The following is a 19,543-nucleotide window of genomic DNA, read 5'->3' on the forward strand; positions in this document are numbered from 1 at the left end:
CTTCCCCAACGTAGGTGCAGATGAAATAAAGAAGTTTAGAGCAGTTTTTTCTAACATGGGCTCTGTAATAAAAGCCTGCTACAGTCAAATATTTGAGAAACACTCCGTACTGTTATCTTCTCTTATAGATTCCTAGCCTATGAAAGAAGAGACCCATTTAACTTTGTTTCACCCGTTATGTCCTAAACTTTTTTGATTGTGGAGTAACCTCTCTTAACAATTCCACTACCCTAGCCTGAGCCCTTAGCCTGATAGCTACTCCCTTTTGGGCTGACTGCAGCTGCCTGCGTCTTAGCTTTGTGACTATTGTCACACAACATACGGTCTTTACTCAGCAGCCCATACTAGGTCCTCACCAATTTCTTGATGGAGTACGAAGTAAGGTTTGCCATATTACCTACTCTACAATTTGAGGACTTTAACCATTGCAAGCCCAATCATCACTCTCACTTCTTAGCTTTTATTTAAAGAGTAAGTTTCTATTCTAAATTGATTTCTACAACTGCTGTTTATGGAATTAAGATGAATCCAGTGGTGTTCAGCTGATCACGTGGGTGAAGTCTGTTGGTTGCTTTTTACAGTATTTTATGTTCCTTCTTCTCTTGCTTCGTGTGTGCTGTGCTGTGAAGCGTGACAGAGCACCTGCCTGTGTGTGCACAGTGCCGTGAACTCAATCTTTCAGCCACTTTCTTTTTTTTTCATGTTTAAATAAGAGATAAGCCACGTTGGCCAGGGCATGTGGACTCTCCATGGAGTTCACTAACAAACCGAATTTATGTATTGTTGCAAAATAGTCAACACTCCAGTCTGTTAGAAACAGGTGCCAAGAGAGGAAATGTTTAATATTTTCCACGTGGCATGGGCTCTGTCAGACAGTGTTTCCAACCAGAGTCTGTTTACGCAGTTAAATCATAGGTTCAGAGTCTTCCTTTTGCCTCAGGAGTCTGTCTGGTGGCTGGCTCGCAGCTAGCTTCTGCACAATCCCCTCACTCTGACCCTGCATCTTCAATGCCGCCATTCTGCCGAACCGCTGCTACTTCTGGGTGAAAACCTAGTTCTAGCTCCCTCCAGAGTTAGCTGGTTTGGCTATTTGAAAGCTACTCCTTCAATGAACCGTTCTTTGTCATTTCAGAAATGAACCCTGCTTTCCAGCATTTGGGCTGGACAGGGTTCTCCAGGCTTGCTAACTGCAGCAGCTGTTTTCTGTCCCCAGTAAGAGCCAGGGTGACATACCTACCTGCCCAGAGCCACCCTTGACAGGAGACTCAGGGAGAAGTGCCCCCAGGACCAAAGTAAGTAGTGCCATGGCCCAGACTTCCTCTTAGCCCATCCTGCTTCTTCCTCATCCCCTACTTCTCATCCTCTCTGTTTTAATTTCTACTTATTAATATTTTCTTCCCACATATTTAAACAGCTCCCACCAAGGAAATAATGTCAGATGTGTTGCTTTTTCAACTGATGGGTTCTAATCATCATGTTACCAAATTCTGCACATCCTTGCCAAGTAAGGCTTGGCTCTCTAAAGGTTTAGTTTGTTCTTTCTATCAATAAGTATTGCCTCTAACTACGTACTAAAGAGTTCTGGACTCTATGTACCAGACACAATCCTTGCCCTTGTGCTTATGTGCTAATAAGGAAGACAGATAATAAACAAGCAAAACATATAGAATGTTAGCGATAAATGCTCAGGAGAGAGAATAAAGCAGTGATGGTGGGTTGGGGACAGGGGTGGGGCTGAGATTCTAGATGGGGTGGCCAGGGAAGGGGAAGTCCTCTCTGACAAAATGGTATCTGCAAGACCCTTAAAGAAGAGCTGGAGAGAGATATGTTGGGGAAGCACGTTCCAGGTGATGGATTTCAGGACATATTTTCCCAAAGTATGAACCTTGGAATTAAAGAAAACAGCAGAAGCAGAAGACCTCGCCTGAAGCAGGTCAAATTAAACCTAGGAAGGATTTTTCTGACTTTCCCCTGAAGCAGGTCATAAGACCCTCATTCAAGAGGTACCCTTCCTATACACAGCGGAAAGGGACATCCTTATCTCTGAAGACCCAGGGACACACGGAAAAATTTGAGCAAAGAATCCTTGCTAAGTTTCCCCCAGTTTATTAGCATTAGGTCATATTTCCTTTGTCCAATCATACTTCTCCATCAAACTGAGCATAAAAAACACACGGGTTTACCTGTTTCTTTGGGTCTTCATTTTCTTATGAAGTCTCCCATGCCATGTAAAACTTATATTAAATACATTTTTATACTTTTCTCTTATTAATCTGTCTTCTATTATAGGGGCCTCAGCTGTGAACCTAAGATGGGAAGGAAAGACATTTATTTTCCTCTACATAGGTCTAGGGGCCATCCTATGCCAAGGTCCTGGGGTGGGAATATGCCTGGGAAGATTAGTGTGGAGGGGGTAGCAGGCTGCTGTGACGATTAAATGTGCATGACATGCCTGGCATATAGATAGCACTTAATAAGTGGTAGCTATAATTATGAGTCACTCATCAGTTGTTTATGGTTTGATTCATAGAAACAGGTGCATAATTATCTGATTAAGTAGGCCCAAGTCTGTTTCTTGGCTTCAAGAGGAGTGTTCAAGGCTGGGCATGGTGGCTCATGCCTGTAATCCCAGCACTTTGGGAGCCAAGGTGGGTGGATCACCTGAGGTCAGGAGTTCACCATGTGTGGCCAACATGGTGAAATCCCATCTCTATTAAAAATACAAAAATTAGCAATGCATGGTGGCGCGCACCTGTAGTCCCAGCTACTTGGGAGGCTGAGGCAGGAGAATGGCTTGAACCCAGGAGGCAGAGGTTGCAGTGAGCCGAGATCGCACCACTGCACTCCAGCCTGGGCCACAGAATGAGACTCTGTCTAAAAAACAAACAAACAAACAAACAAACACACAAAAAAAAAACGAAGAATGTTCAGCGTGATCCCAGCATCCATCCCATCAACATTCCTAGTTTTTCTCCATCAGAAAGTTAATGAGGCCATTGCCCACCCAAAAAATATGTTGATGAGAGGATTTCCTTTACCTACCACGGGGCAGTCATTCTCACAGTGTGGCCCCTTAAGCATCAGCATCAGCATCACCTGGGAACTTGTTAGAAATGCAGATTCTCAAGCTGCACCCAGATCTACAGAATCAGAAACTCTGGAATGGGGCTTGGCTATCAGTGTTTAAAACACTGGGTGATTCTGACGTGTGCTAAACTTTAAGAACGACTGCCTAGAGTTTCTCTGTTCTCAAAGGCAGGGGGAAGCTTCATTATGTCACTCAGTCATTTCCTTTGCCCTCTATGGAGTAGTTACTGAAATGCCAGGGATTTGGTCTAGGTCCTGTTGCTCACTGCACAGAAAGCCAATCACTGAGTATTGCCAGGGAAGAAGGCTTTATTCAGGTGCTGCAGCAATGGAGAATGGAAGATCAGTTTCAAATTTGTCTCCTCAGCTGACTAAAATTTGGAGTCTATATAGCAGGGAAGAAATGCAACTAAGTGTGGGAAAACAGGAATGAGGGAGGGGATAAGGAAGAAGAGCTGATCCACAGGCAGCAGTTAGGCAATCATGATGGGCAAGGGGTCTGGTGTTTCCCAGATGTGGTGATTGGGTAAGTTTCCATTCCTTGACTCTATCTGGGAGGCCTGATGGCTGATGTCCTGAGAAAAAAGAACTCAGGTTAGACAAATGTAAGTTTCTCAAGTTTTAAGATTGGGAGGATCAATTTCTGTGTTTATTCAAAAGAAACCATAAACATAAGTTCTATGGAACCAGTGCGCCCATTTGAGAACCACGTTATGAGAAGGACACTTTTTTCTTATTGCTGTTATTTTAAGTTTCCTGAGATGCTCTGTGGCTCTGTATGGTTGTTACTCACCAGGATCTCTAGAGACAGCCCATCTCCCTCCCTAGATTGATGTCACCAAATTCTGAATGAAAACAACTCCAGGTAGGCTCTGAGACCCACCCAGAGGATTTCCTCTACCCTGGTTACTTCCTCCAGCATTTGCAAAAATGGTCCTGATCACCTTGGAGAACTATTTTGATTGTTGTTATTATGGAATTTAAACAAAAACAACAAACAATAAACTTTCAAAACCAGCTTCAGGTTTTCAGACAAGACCCAGCATTTATTCCTTTCCCTGTCCCAGGATGATGTTATCTTGCTATGTTCTGTGAATCAGATGGAGCATGATGCTCCAGGAACCAGGGCCACTTCCAGTAACCTTTCCAGCATTGAGAGGCCAAGTGGCCTAACTTTTCCATAGGAAATGGTGCAGTTGACTTATGAAACAACCCTGCTGGTCCTGCATTGGACTGACTCGGGGAAGGGTGGGCTGGAGGCAGAATGGAAAGGAAGGGTCTCTGGAAATCTGATTTGTTGCTCCTTAGTTCAAACCCTTCTGGTAATTACTGTTGGTGTAAGTTGGCATTCTCAAAATTACCCCAAAATGGAATTACCTGGGGTTCTGTTTAAAATGTCAATTTTGGGGACTCCAAAACAAGTGCTTCGAATGCAAGTGGTCCTTCACATTTTTGGAAATATAGGAAAGATATGGCCTAAATTTCTTCACTTCACAGAAAAAGTTTCTTCATGATGCAGGGGCTGCTACTTCTCTAGAACAATCTCTTACCAGCCTCCTTTTGCCATTTAGAATAATATTTGTTCTTTTTTTTTTGGTAGTCTTTTACATATTTTATTTTATTTTATTTTATTTTACTTTAAGTTCTAGGATACATGTGCAGAATGTGCAGGTTTGTATATATATATGCAGGTTTGTATATACCTATACATAGGTATATATGTGCCATGGTGGTTTGCTGCACCTATCAACCTGTCATCTAGGTTTTAAGCCCCACATGCATTAGGTATTTTTCCTAATGTTCTCCTTCACCTTGCCCCCACCCCCCAACAGGCTCCCCGTGTGTGTTGTTCCCCTTCCTGTGTCCATGTGTTCTCTTTTTTCAACTCCCACTTATGAGTGAGAACATGCAGTGTTTGGTTTTCTGTTCCTTTGTTAGGTTGCTGAGGATGATGGCTTCTAGCTTCATCCATGTCCCTGCAAAGGACATGATCTCATACTTTTTTATGGCTGCATAGTATTCCGTGGTGGATATGTACCACATTTTCTTTATCCAGTCTATCAGTGATGGGCATTTGGGTTGGTTCCATGTCTTTGCTATTGTAAATAGTGCTGCAATAAACATATGTGTGTGTGTGTCTTTATAGTAGAATGATTATATTTCTTTGGGTATATACCCAGTAATGGGATTGCTGGGTCAAATGGTATTTCTGGTTCTAGATCCTTGAGGAAACACCACACTGTCTTCCACAATGGTTGAACTAATTTACATTCCCACCAAGAGTGTAAAAGTGTTCCTATTTCTCCAAATCCTTGCCAACATCTGTTGTTTCCTGACTTTTTAATAATCATCATTCTGACTGGCGTGAGATGGTATCTCATTGTGGTTTTGATTTGCATTTCTCTAATGATCATTATGATGAGTTTTTTTCATATGTTTGTTGGCCACATTAATGTCTTCTTTTGAGAAGTGCCTGCTCATATCCTTTGCCCACTTTTTGATGGGGTTGGTTTTTTTCTTGTAAATTTGTTTAAGTTCCTTGTAGATTCTGGATATTAGACCTTTGTCAGATGAGTAGATTGCAAAAATTTTCTCCCATTCTGTAAGTTGCCTGTTCACTCTGTTTGCAAATGATATGATTCTATATTTAGAAAACCCCATCGTCTCAGCCCAAAAACTCCTTAAGCTGATAAGCAACTTAAGCAAAGTCTGAGGATACAAAATCAATGTGCAAAAATCACAAACATTCCTATACACCAACAATAGACAAGCAGAGAGCCAAATCATGAATGAACTCCCATTCACAATTGCCACAAAGAGAATAAAATACCTAGGAATACAGCTTACAAGGGACGTGAAGGACATCTTCAAGGAGAACTACACACCATTGCTCAAGGAAATAAGAAAAGACAGAAACGAATGGAAAAACATTTTGTGCTTATGGATAGGAAGAATCAATATCATGAAAATGGCCATACTGCCCAAAGTAATTTATAGATTCAATGCTATTCCCATCAAACTATCATTGACTTTCTTCACAGAATTAGAAGAAAACTACTTTAAATTTCATATGGAACCAAAAAAGAGCCCATATAGCTAAGACAATCCTAAGCCAAAAAACAAAGCTGGAGGCATCATGCTACCTGACTTCAAACTCTACTACAAGGCTACAGTAACCAAAACAGCATGGTACTGGTACCAAAACAGACATACAGACCAATGGAACAGAACAGAGGCCTCAGAAATAACACCACACATCTACAACCATCTGATCTTTGACAAACCTGACATATATTTTATAGATATAGTTTCTTCTTAGAAATTTTATTAGAAAGGTCTGCTAAAATTTATTTAAAATATTTTCAGCATCAATTTGATCATTTCTTAAAATTTAGCTTATTTATTTAGAGACAGGTTCTCACTCTGTCCCCAGGCTGGAGTGCAGTGGTGTGATCATAGCTCACTGCAGCCTCAAACTCCTAGGCTCAAGCAATCCTCCTGCCTTAGCCTCCTGAGTAGTTGGGATTACAGGCATCAGCCACTGATGTGTGTGTCTGTATGTGTATAGATAGATAGATATAGATAGATTATTTATACAGAGAAATGTTACCATTCTCATTCCTCATCCTCTGTGTTGGCTTGATCTTTCACTGTTTTGTCATCAGTGATCCACAATATCACAATGATGTGCTTTGGTGTTGGGTATTTTTTGTCCTTGATGCTTGGTTCTGGGTAGACACTCACTCTGTTCTGGGAAATTTCCTTGATAATTTTATTTCCTCTGTTTTCCCTTTCTGGAACTCCTTGTCATTCAAATATTGGACTTCCTCAACTGATTTGATTTTTGGATTTTATCTTTTCTCTCTTTATTTCTCTCTCTCTCTTTCTTTCTCTCTCTCTCTCTCTGCTTTCTTGGAGACTTCATCTTCCAACTAGGGTTACCAGATAAAACACAGGATACCTAGGCAAATTTGAATTTCAGACGAACTAAATCTTACATGGGACACACTTACACAAAAAAGTTATTATTTTTATTTTATTTATTTATTTATTTATTTTGAGATGGAGTCTCACTCTGTTGCCCAGGTTGGAGTACAGTGGCACGATCTCGGCTCACTGCAAGCTCCGCCTCCTGGGTTCACACCGTTCTCCTGCCTCAGCCTCCCGAGCAGCTGGGACTACAGGCACCCACCATCACACCTGGCTAATTTTTTGTATTTTTAGTAGAGACTGGGTTTCACCATGTTAGCCAGGATGGTCTCAATCCCCTGACCTCGTGATCCACCCATCTCAGCCTCCCAAAGTGCTGGGATTACAGGTGTGAGCCACCGCGTCCAGCCTTATTTGTTGTTTTTATAAAATTCAAATTAAATGGAGAGTCCTGAACTTTTCTTTGCTAAATTTGACACTTTTTTTTTTTTTTGAGATGGATTCTCGCTCTATCATCCAGACTGGAGTGCAGTGGCACAATCTCAGCTCACTGCAACCTCCACCTCCTGGGTTCAAGCAATTCTCCTGCCTCAGCCTCCCTAGTAGCTGGGATTACAGGTGCATACCACCATACCTGGCTAATTTTTGTATTTTTGGTAGAGACAGGGTTTCACCATGCTGGCCAGGCTGGTCTCAAATTCCTGACTTCAAGTGATCCACCCACCTTGGCCTCCCAAAGTGCTTGGATTACAGGCATGAGCCACCATCCTCTGGCCAATTTGACAAAACTTCTAACTTTACTATTGAATTGTTCCTTTATGTGGTCCCTTTTTTAATCTCCAAGATCTCTCAATTGTTCTCTAAATGTTTCATTATAATAGCCTCTTTTGTTTCTTGAATAGGATACCTTCTCTTTTCTCTCTAGAGAGATTGAGGGCTTTTAAGAAGCTTCCTTCTGTCTGGGAGTGGTGGCTTACGCCTATAACACCAGTACTTGGGAGACTGAGGCAGGTGAATAGCTTGAGCCCAGGAGTTCCAGGATCAGCCTGAGCAACATAGCAAAATAAATAAATAAAAGCTTCCTTCTGCTGCCACTTTCTCTCTCTGGCTCTGTCTCTTTTTTTTTTTTTTTTTTTTTTTTGGTCTCTGCCTTTCATGTTAGATTTCCTCACATGTCTGGTGGTCCTTTCTTAACAGTAGCAAATACTTCTGTTCATATTTAAGAGTGATGCACTAAATGGCTATTTGGGAGTTGTTCAGGGATGTAGGTGGAACCTGTTCATTGATTGGGCTCTGTACCACTATCTGTTTCACTGGGGGCTTCTGTCGATATCTTTAAGTCTTCTCTCCTTAGCTGGTCAGGTTCCCAAAGAGAAACCCTCTAATTTCCCTCCTGGAAGGGAGAAGCGTGACTGTTAGCATTCTGGGAGGTAAAGTCTAGGAAGACTAGGGCCAAGCGGTCTCACTTTTCTGTAACTAATCTCCTAATCCCCATTTTCAGCATGGGATCCCTGCCTCAGTGTGCCTGGTGTCCCTGAGTTCAGAATCCCTCTGGCTCAACCTCTTCAGAGAGTCTTGCATCAAGAGGAAGTAGAGGGCCCTTCATCCTGTGTAAGGCAAGGGAACTGACCTGGGAGACTATTCCTTATGTAGATTTTAAATTAATTTTCCTGTTTTTTCCACTCCTCTTAGATCCCCCATTTTCAGAGGTACTTGATTCTTCCAGTTCCTGAACATTTCTGGGGGCAAACTTACTTCTGGCTTGGGTTTCAGCTTTCTGTGATCTGCTAAGTCAGTTACCACTTGTACATGTGTTTTCAAACTTGCAAAATTTTGTTGCTGTTGCCTCCTCTCCTATTCTTTTTGTCCTTCAAGTTTATGCCTCTCAAATCATTTTACTGTCATTTTATCAGAATTTTGGGAAAGAACAGTAGCAAATACTTCTGTTCACTACATGAAGCTTAACCAGAGGTGGTGGCTGGTATTTCATTTAGAAACTTGCATCCATTCATAAGTAAGATTACTTTATAATCTTCTATTCTTTTAATATCTTTTATCAGGCTTTTGTATTACAGATTTGCTGGCCCACAAAGTAGTTACCTTTTCATCCTTTTCTATGGCCTGGAGTAATTTAAATAACATGGAATTATCTGTGTTAAAGATTAGATAAAACATGGCTATGAAGTCATCCAGTCCCCTTCCCCTGCCCCTTCTTCTTTCCCATCCCATTCCCCTTCCCCTTTCCTTTCCCCCTTCCTTTTCCCTTTCCTTCCCTTCAAGACTGGGTCTCACTCTATAGCCCGGGCTGGAGTGCAGTGGCACAATCACAGCTCACTCAGCTTTGACTTCCCGGGCTCCAGCGATCCTCCCGCCTTAGCCCCCTGAGTAGCTGGGACCATAGGTACACGCCACCATGCCCGGCTAATTTTTGTATTTTTTGTACAGATGGGGTTTCACCATGTTGTCCAGGCTGGTCTCAAACTCCTGGGCTCAAGCGATCTGCCCACCTTGGCCTCCCAAAGTGCTGAGATTACGATCATGAGCCACCACACCTGGCCTTCTTTTTGCAATGGTAGATTTTTTAGTTGCATTTCCAATCTCTTCTATGGAAATTAATCTATTCAAGTTTCCCACATTTCCTTGGATTCATTTTGTTAATTCATATTTTGCTAGAAAATCATTCATTTTCATTAGGTTTTTATACTTGTTGCCCCAAGTTTCTTATAGTAGTCTCTGATGATTTTGTTAGTCTTTATTTGAATTATATCTCCTTTCTCATTCTAATTCTTGCATATTTTTCTTCTCTTACTCCTTTTTCTTATCAGGCTTTTGAGGAATTTATCTATCTTATTAGTCTTTTTGAAGAGCCATGTTTTGATTTATACTTTCTCTCTCTATATATATTTTTTGGTTTGCTTTCTATGTAAGATTTTATCTTTGTTAATTTCCTTTTCCTTTTGGTTATTGCTCTTTTTCTAATATCTTAAGATGAATATTTAGTTTCTTTATTTCTCATCTTCTTCCTTAAAAAATATGAAGCTATAAACGTTCCTCTGAGTAAACCTCCACTGTGTCCCATAGGTTTGGTATAAGTTATTCTTTTCCTTGCTTTATAGTTTGTAATTTTCCTTTAGATTTTCTCTTTGATCCACCTGCTATCTAGTAGCACATTTCTCAATTTCCATGTCATTGAGAATCTTTTAATTACATTATTTGTGTCTCAATTCATTGAATTATGATCATGTGATCTGCTAGATCTCACTTTTTAAAAATGTATTTTCTTAATGATCAAATACAGAATTTTTTATTCTTTTTCGTGTTTCATAAACACAGCAAAATATGATACTCTCTATTTGAGGGATATAATGTCTACATATAGCCATTAAGTCAATATTATTGATCATATTAGTCAATTCCTTTCTGTCCTTAATTATTGTTTATCTATTAGACCTGTTCACTTATGAGAGAATATGTTGAAGTCCCTCACCTTCATTGTACAGTTTTGTTGGGTTGTTGTTGCATTTCTGATTGTTTTTGCTTTAGGTTTGGCTTCTATATTGTTTGGTACCTAAAGGCTTTTCACTGTTATATTTTCCTTAATGATAGTATTTCTTATATTATCATTACATAGTAACCCCTTGTAGTGCTTTTCTTCTAAAATTCCACTAGGCATTAACATTTCTACTTCTTTCTTTTTGTTTGCATTTGCCTACTCTTTGATTTACAGCCTTTTTTATTACTATATTTTAATTGTTTCTTATATAAATAGGTTTTGCTTTTTTAATCCAGTGGAATAGTTTGTCTTTTAAAGAAAAAATTTAGTCTTCACATTTTGTGTGTGACTGATATAGTACTTGATTTTATTTCTTCCAACTTACTTTTTTTTTAAATTTTTTTTTTTAATTGAGACAAGGTCTCACTCTGTCGCCCAGGCTGGAGTGCAGTAGCATGATCTCGGCTCACTGCAACCTCTGCCTCCTGGGTTCAAGCGATTCTCCTGCCTCGGCCTCCTGAGTAGCTAGGATTATAGGCATGCACCACCACGCCCGGCTAATTTTGTATTTTTAGTAGAGATAGGGTTTCACCATGTTGGCCAGTCTGGTCTGGAACTCCTGACCTCAAGTGATCCACCCGCCTCGGCCTCCCAAAGTGCTAAGATTACAGGCGTGAGCCACCATGCCCACCCCAGCTTACTTTTTCTGTAATTTATTTTTAGTGTTTTTTTCTCTCTTTCCTTTATATTAGCTTGCCTGAACAAATCATTCTTTCCTGGTTGCATTCTGACACATACTCCTCTACCAGCATTTGAAAACAAGACACTATTATCCTCACCAATACTCATCTTTTACCCCACTGAGATGCTTCCGCTTCCTCCTGATCCCTTCACTCTAACAAGATGAGAGCTTTAGGATCATTTTACTTTCTCTCTCCTCCCCTCATTAGCCCCTTAGAATCTTATTTCTCCCTCTCCTTCCGCCCACCAAAAGTTGCTATTTTCTCATTTAAGCTCCTATCCCCACCCCTCCCCGACTCAGACACTCTTCTTCAAGCTTTAGTTTGCTGGGAGTGTGTTCTGCTTTTCTAACTGATTCTCCTCTCTCTCTGGCTGCTGGCCCTTTTTAAAATGGGTTGTTATTTTTTTCTGTGGGCTCATAGGTCTCAGGGTTTGGTGGCTTATGTGTTCTAAGTGGCGGGAGCCCCACAGGTGGCAGAAGGTCCCCACAGACTGAATTGTAGAAGCTGCCAGCACCCTGCTAGTCACCTGCAGGAAACTCCCCAAACTTCTCACACTGCCCCAGCTTCCAGGTAGAGGACTCAGTCTCCCGTTCAGCTCCTCCTCGGCCCCTTCAGCTAGGAAAACTCAGCACAGTCACACTAGGCTTGTGTTGACATTAGCCCTGACAGCCCCTCTCCACTCAGGATTGACTGTCTTCCCTTGTTCACCTTTGACATTATTCTCTAGGCACCTGCCCAGCCCACTGGAAGAAGGAAGCTTACAATTCTGTATGCTTGGAACCCACCAAAGCCTGAGGCCTCACTGGCACCCAGCCATCCACAGGAGTTAGCAGCTGTTTGAGTCCAGAAGGAAGAACTTTTGGAGTCGGAGGTGGGAAAGATAGAAATTGCATCCAAATTATCACATTCCCAGAACCCTCTTTTGGCCCTGTAAGTTATTTCCATAGCCATTGATCATGCAATAGCCTGGATGAAAAGAGTAGAGCTGGAATGAATAGCTACAGTCCTGGTTAACAACAGCTTGAATACAAGCTCATTCCACTCCCAAGTTTCAGGCTGGCCTATCTGGGAGACAAATGCCAACTACTGTGGTCCTACACATTTTTACCACCACTGCATGCAGAGATAAGAGAGAGTTACTGCACTTTCATTATGAAAAAAAGCAACCAAAATGGCTTGGAGTAAAAATGTAAATTTTTCCTAACCCTGCTTTATCTGATGAGATATCCACCTGCAGTGAGGAATCACTGCCAGTTTCCCCTCAGAAGGTGTAAAGATCAGGCTAGTTCTGGGAAGGAAGATTGAGTGAGCATATTATTAACCTAAATGGAATTAGATTTCCGTTTCAATAAAGATTCCCATTAAGGCTGAAAGCAATAAAGCGACAGCAGTGCAGCCATAGCCACCCACTGCCTGTAGGAAGATGTGCTTGAATTACACCTGGCTGTGCACCCCATTATCACTTCACAAAAGGTAGTAACTTTAGGTGGACCTCTGTGGTCACCATGTCCTTCTGCTGATGCCACAAAGGAATCCTAGCTTGGATGCAATCAATAATCCAAACATACATTACTCATGTATCAGCATATGACAAGAGGATGGCAGTGGTTAATCAACTAATTATGACATGCTCTTTTCATCCCATAGTGTATGACTTATTGAATATTCTTGTATTTTTATGTTTAGTTGCAATGGAAAGGGTATGGCAACTATATTTTATTCAAACTGTGTCCATCAAGAAGGGCAAGTCCGTATGTATGTGTGATTTTGTTTTTGTTTTTGTTTTTTTTGAGACAGAGTTTTGCTCCTCTTGCCCAGGCTGGAGTGCAATTGCGCAATCTTGGGTCACTGCAACCTTCGCCTCCCAGGCACAAGCGATTCTCCTGCCTCAGCCTCCTGAGTAGCTGGGATTATAGGCGTGCACCACCATGCCTGGCTAATTTTTTTGTATTTTTAGTAGAGACGGGATTTCACCGTGTTGGCCAGGCTGGTCTCAAACTCCTGACCTCAGATGATCCACCCAACTAGGCCTCCCAGAGTGTTGGGATTACAGGGGTGAGCCACCACAACCAGTGAAATCCATGTTTTTATATCCCTGGGGAAGGCGTTGCCAGGGCCTGCCATACTGGGGTAAGCAGCTACTCCAGAGCCTTTGTCCTGTTTACCTATTTCAAGTCTAATGAAAATGTCAATTCTCTTTTAAAAGACTTAGGAAAGACGTCACACACTGGCATCCTGTGAGCTGCTGCAGCCCTCAGATTTGTTTTGTATGAGCAGCAGGTTTTTTCATTGTGTTTTTGTTTTTGTTTTTTTCAATGAATTCACTGCCAGTCTTCAAAACTCTGCCCTCAGATTTGTTTTGTATGAGCAGCAGGTTTTCTCATTTTGTGTGTGTGTGTGTGTGTGTGTGTGTGTTTTAATGAATTCATAGTCTTTAAAAAAAACTCAGAAAATCTAACAGAACAGTCTGGACTTCTAGTTTTTCTTGGAAAAAAAGATTGTCTGGCTATCCTGGGCCCAAATTCCCTCATGCTGACAAATGGCAAGACTGAACAGCAACTGTTTCTGCTCTCCCGCTGGCCCCAGGGGAGGACCGCTTTTTTATTTTACACCCAGCAGCTTCTTTCCCTTTTATCACCTGGCTAGCTGCTGACTTGAGAGTACCATAAGGTAGAAACAGTCACCAGAAGACCACTGTTCCAGTCCCCACTGCACTGGGAAACCCTGGGCACCTACCATCACAATTTTAAGCCCTTCTTGCATATGAGGAAACTGGAGCCAGGGTGGTGAAGTGGCTTGCCCGAAGGCATTAGCCCAGTGTTCTTTCCAATGCACCAGTGATGAGCAACCTAAATGCAGACAAAAGTGCTTCTGTTGCTCAGAGAAAAGGTAGGGCACCGGGAGCTGAAGGGGCAGGGAGGAGGGTGCGGTGCAGGATGACTGCCTCACTTGCCAGATGTGTCTAAAAGGAGAATCCCCATTCTCTTCCTGTTTCCTCTATAGACAAATAATGTTCACCACTCCACTTCCTTGTTCCTTCACACCTGCTACTTTGGATTCAGACGAGAAGTTCCAAGAATCCCGGAGTCCACAGCATGACTCTGGTTTGCAGAACCTCTGTCCAGACCAGCCAGATCAGAATACAAAGGAAGGTGACACATCCTGGGTCTCAACCCACTTCGTTGGGAAGTCTTCCTGATAAATTTAGAGATAACCTAAAGCCCTTGGGGACTTCCTCTTGATTTGAATCTGCTGAACACCTGCCCCCCACCACCGCACCCCACCCCCCACCCACCCACCGCAGATGAAAACATCAACTCTGCAGAATTAATGGATATGGGAATCACCTGGGGACCTCTCATTAAATTGCAAATTATGATTCAGAGGGTCTGGGGAGGGACAGAGACTCTGCATTTCTAACAAGCTCTCCGGTGGTGCCCACGTATCACCAGGGCCGGAGAACCTTCCATCATTCCAGCAATGCTCACCATCACTGCCATTCTTCCTCTTCTTTCTGGGGCCCTTGCCCATTTTCTCCATGGTATCCTTCTTTTTTCCTATTCTTTTCCTCTTTTAATCCTTCTTTTTTTCTTCCCAGCCAACTCACTATTCCTATATCCCTGCTAACCCCCAATGCTCCTTCACTCAGAGATGAAGAAACTCCTGCCCTTTCTTCCTCCAGACATTCATCTCCCTCCCTCCTCTCCTCAGCTTTGTAGTGCCAGGAAAAGAAAGATCACCATTTATTGACAATTTTGTGTGAAGCACTGTCCCAAGTGCGTTACCCATATTACTTAATTCTCACAACAATCCTGCAAAGTACACATTATTTCTGCCGTTTTAGACATGAGAAAATTGGGACTTGGGGTGGTTAAAGAAATCTTGTCCTCAACCAGGAAGTAGTGATCTGAGATTATAATTTAGATCTGTCTGAGGCCAAAGTCTACAACTTTTATACTGCACCATGCTCATATAAGGTGAACAATCTAGAAGGCAGCTGGTAGGAGTGGCTTCAGTAAAAAGGAATGGAATACCACGAGCTTCACCCCATTTGTGCATCCTGAACACTTCACTCCACTTTTGCTAAGTAGATGCTCTATGAGACGGTTTGACATACCAATAATGAGAGCTGTTTCAAGAATGCCCAGATTAGCTAGGATGGTTGGGACCTGAATAGCACAGTAGTAATATTAAAGCCCAAAGTTGCCAATATGCTCAATTTTCAATGTAACCTTTTATTATAAATTAAGACCCATAACTGTACACACACAGTCTGTTACCAAAAAAGAAATTCCTTCCATTGGCCAATTATTCAACCACATGAAGTCTGCTAAATGATGATGCCAAGGCACCCATCAGTCCACACAGGATCCATCTTGGATGGATAGCCAGTTCCTTTTTCTCTCTCTAGTTTCTCTTCCTTGATTCCATCTCTAGGATCCCCTCACTCTCTTATTGTCCTTTGCCTTGTCCTCAAGATCCTACCAAGAGTCCTGGCTTCCCATCTGGGAGCATGTACCAGTTCTTCAAACCTTTGTGTGTTTCTGATTCCTCAGACTACAGCATCTACAAAATAGGTAAACCGTTCTCTTGCTTATACTGGCCCTCTCCCTCCCTTGACTTTTATTAGATACATCAAAACAAAACAAAAAACTCCTTTTAAATTCTGTTAAAGATCCTGCAAGGTATGAAGGGAGGAGAAAAGGCAGGGGCTGGGTATGAGGAAAAGTCCATCTTGACATACAAAAATGTTAAAAGTCTATATACTCAAAGGAGAAGTGAAGAGTCAGACTTTTACATGTGGAACAGACAGGGAAACTGGGAGCAATATGGTGTAGTCATCAGATGTGGGTTCTAAATTCATCTCAGCTACCAACCGGCAGTGCAACCTTGGATAAGCTGTGTATTTTTCTCAATACCAGTTTCTTCATCTTTAAAGTGTGGAGATTGGATTGAACAATTACTAAGATTCCTTTGTTCTCTACTCTGCAGTGTCATCTCTAGCACCTAAAATAAAATAAACCAGAAATTAATGAAAGAGTGAAAATAATATTGCTCTAACCAGAAACTTAGATACTTGATTGAGTAAATGCATGAAAACAAGAAGGTAAAGAAACCATGATTAATAATAATAAATGAATAACAATAAAATATAAAAAATTAAATAAAGACAAAAATGAATGAGCCTATAGTTTTACTTTTTAAGAAGATGTTAAATGCCCTTCCAAAGTGGCCACTCATTATCCATAGCTATCAGTTACTTGTAAAATACACTGTTGGGACAATGCATATTCTATTCAGAAGTATATTGCCACTTAAAAACCTTGTTTTCCAATAAAAGCATTGAGTTATAAAATCAACCAACATTTTTATTCTAAACTATGGTAGGTAGATCAGAAATAAAATTAGGTCAACATGAGTAATTTCCTTCATGGCAGGTTACGGAATTTAATGTACGTGATATTTTCCCTCTTTGAAGTTAACATGTAATTATGTTTGCTTTATGCCAATTTATCTGCTTCTAAATGTTCCAAACTGAAAAAAGGAAAACAAAGCCTGCCTGTAGCTGCCTCTTCCTTCATATACACACCAGGCCAAAAGACAGAATGGCTGGAGGCATGGTCTCCAAGTGTGTGCTTTGCGGGAGGCCTACCCACCCTAAAAGTATAAGGGTAAAAGTGTATCTCTTTGTGTTTGGAGCTGACTGGCTCAGTAAAATTTTCTAAGTCAGTCTGCACGTACACCACTTCCTCAGTCTTATAAGTGAGGACGCCCTCCTGTATCTGGCCCTTAGAAACCTGACCCCTCCTGATTGGTCATCACTTATTTTCTGGGAATCAGCTTTCATCAGCCCAAACCCTTCCTGCAGAAGGATGCCCCAGCCTCTCTACTCAGGGGATATCTTGGCCAGGAGAAACATTTTTTGTGATGATGTTCTTCTCATTCTCTTCCTTCTGTAACCCCATCCTGGCCTCAGGTACCCATGGCCTCTATGCCAAAATCACAGGTGAAAATTATATTTTGATTATTTGGCCTAGATTCTCCCCAGGCCTGACTTTCAACTACCATTGAAATGATTCTCCTAAATAAATATTACCTGAGAAAACCCAAGTTCCACCATTTGGGTCTGTCATGTTCCCAGATGAGGGAAGCAACAGGCATCAAGAATTCCAGAATGTTAGAATCCTTAAGTGGATCAAAAGACAAATTTGAAGGAAAATCTTACCTCTTGCCACCCTCCACTAACAACTAGGGCTTATTCGTTTTTTACTCTTCATCAAGAACAATAAAAATAAAATATACAGCTGGGCACGGTGGCTCACGCTTATAATCCCAGCACTTTGGGAAGCCGAGGTGGACGGATCACTGGAGGCCAGGAGTTCGAGACCAGCCTGACCAACATGGTGAAACCCCGTCTCTACTAAAAATACAAAAATTAGCCGGGTGTGGTGGTATGCACCTGTAGTCCCATCCACTCGGGAGGCTGAGGCACAAGAATCGCTTGAACACAGGAAGCAGAGGCTACAGTGAGCGGAGATCGTGTCGCTGCACTCCAGCCTGGGTGACAGAGCAAGACTCTGTCTCAAAAAAAAAAAAAAAAAAAAAATATATATATATATATATATATATGTGTGTGTGTGTATATATACACACACACACACACACACACACACACACACATATATATACATATATATATATATATATATATATATATATATATATATATATATCCTTGCTCCCAGGTGGTTCATTATGATGAAAGCTAGTCTTAGGCCAGTTTCTGACAAACTTACAAAGCTTTATTAGCAAGCAGGCCCCCAAATCATCATGGAACCCTTCTTCTAGTCTTGGTTCTAAGTCCCCCCACACTGATACTAACAAGCACCTTGCATGAGAAGGAGACAGATACCATGCTATTCTGACAGCAGCTCAGTCAGGCTTCTGGGAAGATCAGGCAACAGAGTCCCTCATGCAGGAGAAGGAGGCAGGGCCAGATGGGTCTCTGGACCTGGGGCACTGCTGCAAGGTGTACGGCTCATGGGCTTCCTGCAAAGGTGTGCTATTCCCGGGCAAGGATGGTGGGACCTAGTACAATCTATCCAACCTCATAGCTAGAAGACTATTAGTTTAGCCAATTAAAATTGGCTAAACACACTCTCTGGTGTAGATATTTATAACAATATTTATAAAGCTTACATAACCACTTCTAGATCATGGTTTCCTAATTAGGTTTTTTCAAATGCTATCCATGCTGCCTAGAGTGATATTAAAGTTAAATTACACAGAGGTATATCATAGTGGCTATGCAGAATTATTTTATTTTATTATTATAATTTTTTTTGAGATGGAGTCTCACTCTGTTGCCCAGGCTGGAGGGCAGTGGTAAGATCTCGGCTCACTGCAACCACCACCTCCCGGTTCAAGTGATTCTCCTGCCTCCGCCTCCCGATTAGCTGGGATCACAGGTGCTCGCCACAATACTCGGCTAATTTTTTGTATTTTTAGTAGAGACAGGGTTTCACCATGTTGGCCAGGCTGGTCTCGAACTCCTGACTTCAGGTAATCCACCAGCCTCGGCCTCCCAAAATGCTGGGATCACAGGTGTGAGCCACTGTGCCGGCCCAGAATTATTTTAAATTAGAGATATAACTTTCTGACATATCCTGCCTATACATTTGACATCTTTGTACAACATGGTAACTATAGTTAATAACAATGTATTGTATTGTGTTCTGAAAATCACTAAGAGTAGATTTTAAGTGTTCTCACCACAAAAAAAAAGTATGTGAGGCAATGCATATGATAATTAGCTTAGTTTAGCTATTTTACAATGTATACATATTTCAAAACATTATGTTTTATATGATAAATATATACAGTTTTATTTGTCAATTAAATATTAATTAATTTTTTAAAATTAACCTCTTAAACCCCTCTATCATTCCAATCTATCATATTGCTGGAGAAATTGTGGAAATATGCAAATAAAATAACACAATTTTTGTTTTAGTTTGCCTACCATCTCAATGTCCAGCCATTACAGAAAATTTATTTGAATAGAGTACAGAGAAAGGAAAGCACATGAAAACAAGGTGGCAAAAGAAATGACCTGGGGCCGGGCGCAGTGGCTCATGCCTGTAATCCCAGCACTTTGGAAGGCTGAAGTCACTTGAAGTCAGGAGTTCAAGATCAGCCTGGCCAATATGGTGAAACTCCATCTCTATTAAAAATACAAAAATTAGCTGGGCATTGTGGCACATGCCTGTAGTCCCAGCTACTAGGGAGG

The 19,543-nt window shown here is 41.5% G+C and overlaps 2 long non-coding RNA genes across 6 annotated transcripts in view; one reads left to right on the forward strand and one right to left on the reverse strand.

The window, feature by feature from the left end:
* The first annotated feature begins 918 nt into the window (after positions 1–918).
* Positions 919–14,537, forward strand: LOC107975229 (uncharacterized). The gene is made up of 3 exons (XR_001718617.3): positions 919–1,292; positions 11,981–12,124; positions 14,257–14,537. It is a non-coding gene; the product is annotated as an uncharacterized LOC107975229 (long non-coding RNA).
* Positions 14,538–15,468: 931 nt separating this feature from the next.
* Positions 15,469–19,543, reverse strand: part of LOC107975230 (uncharacterized) — a 69,169-nt gene continuing 65,094 nt past the window's right edge. For all 5 annotated transcript variants that reach the window (XR_008548617.1, XR_002944276.2, XR_680935.4 and 2 more), the window contains one exon: positions 15,469–16,260. This is a non-coding gene — a long non-coding RNA (uncharacterized LOC107975230). The remainder of the gene's footprint in view (positions 16,261–19,543) is intronic.

The sequence above is a fragment of the Pan troglodytes genome, chromosome 5 (assembly GCF_028858775.2).
Source record: "Pan troglodytes isolate AG18354 chromosome 5, NHGRI_mPanTro3-v2.0_pri, whole genome shotgun sequence".
Taxonomy (NCBI): Eukaryota; Metazoa; Chordata; class Mammalia; order Primates; family Hominidae; genus Pan; species Pan troglodytes.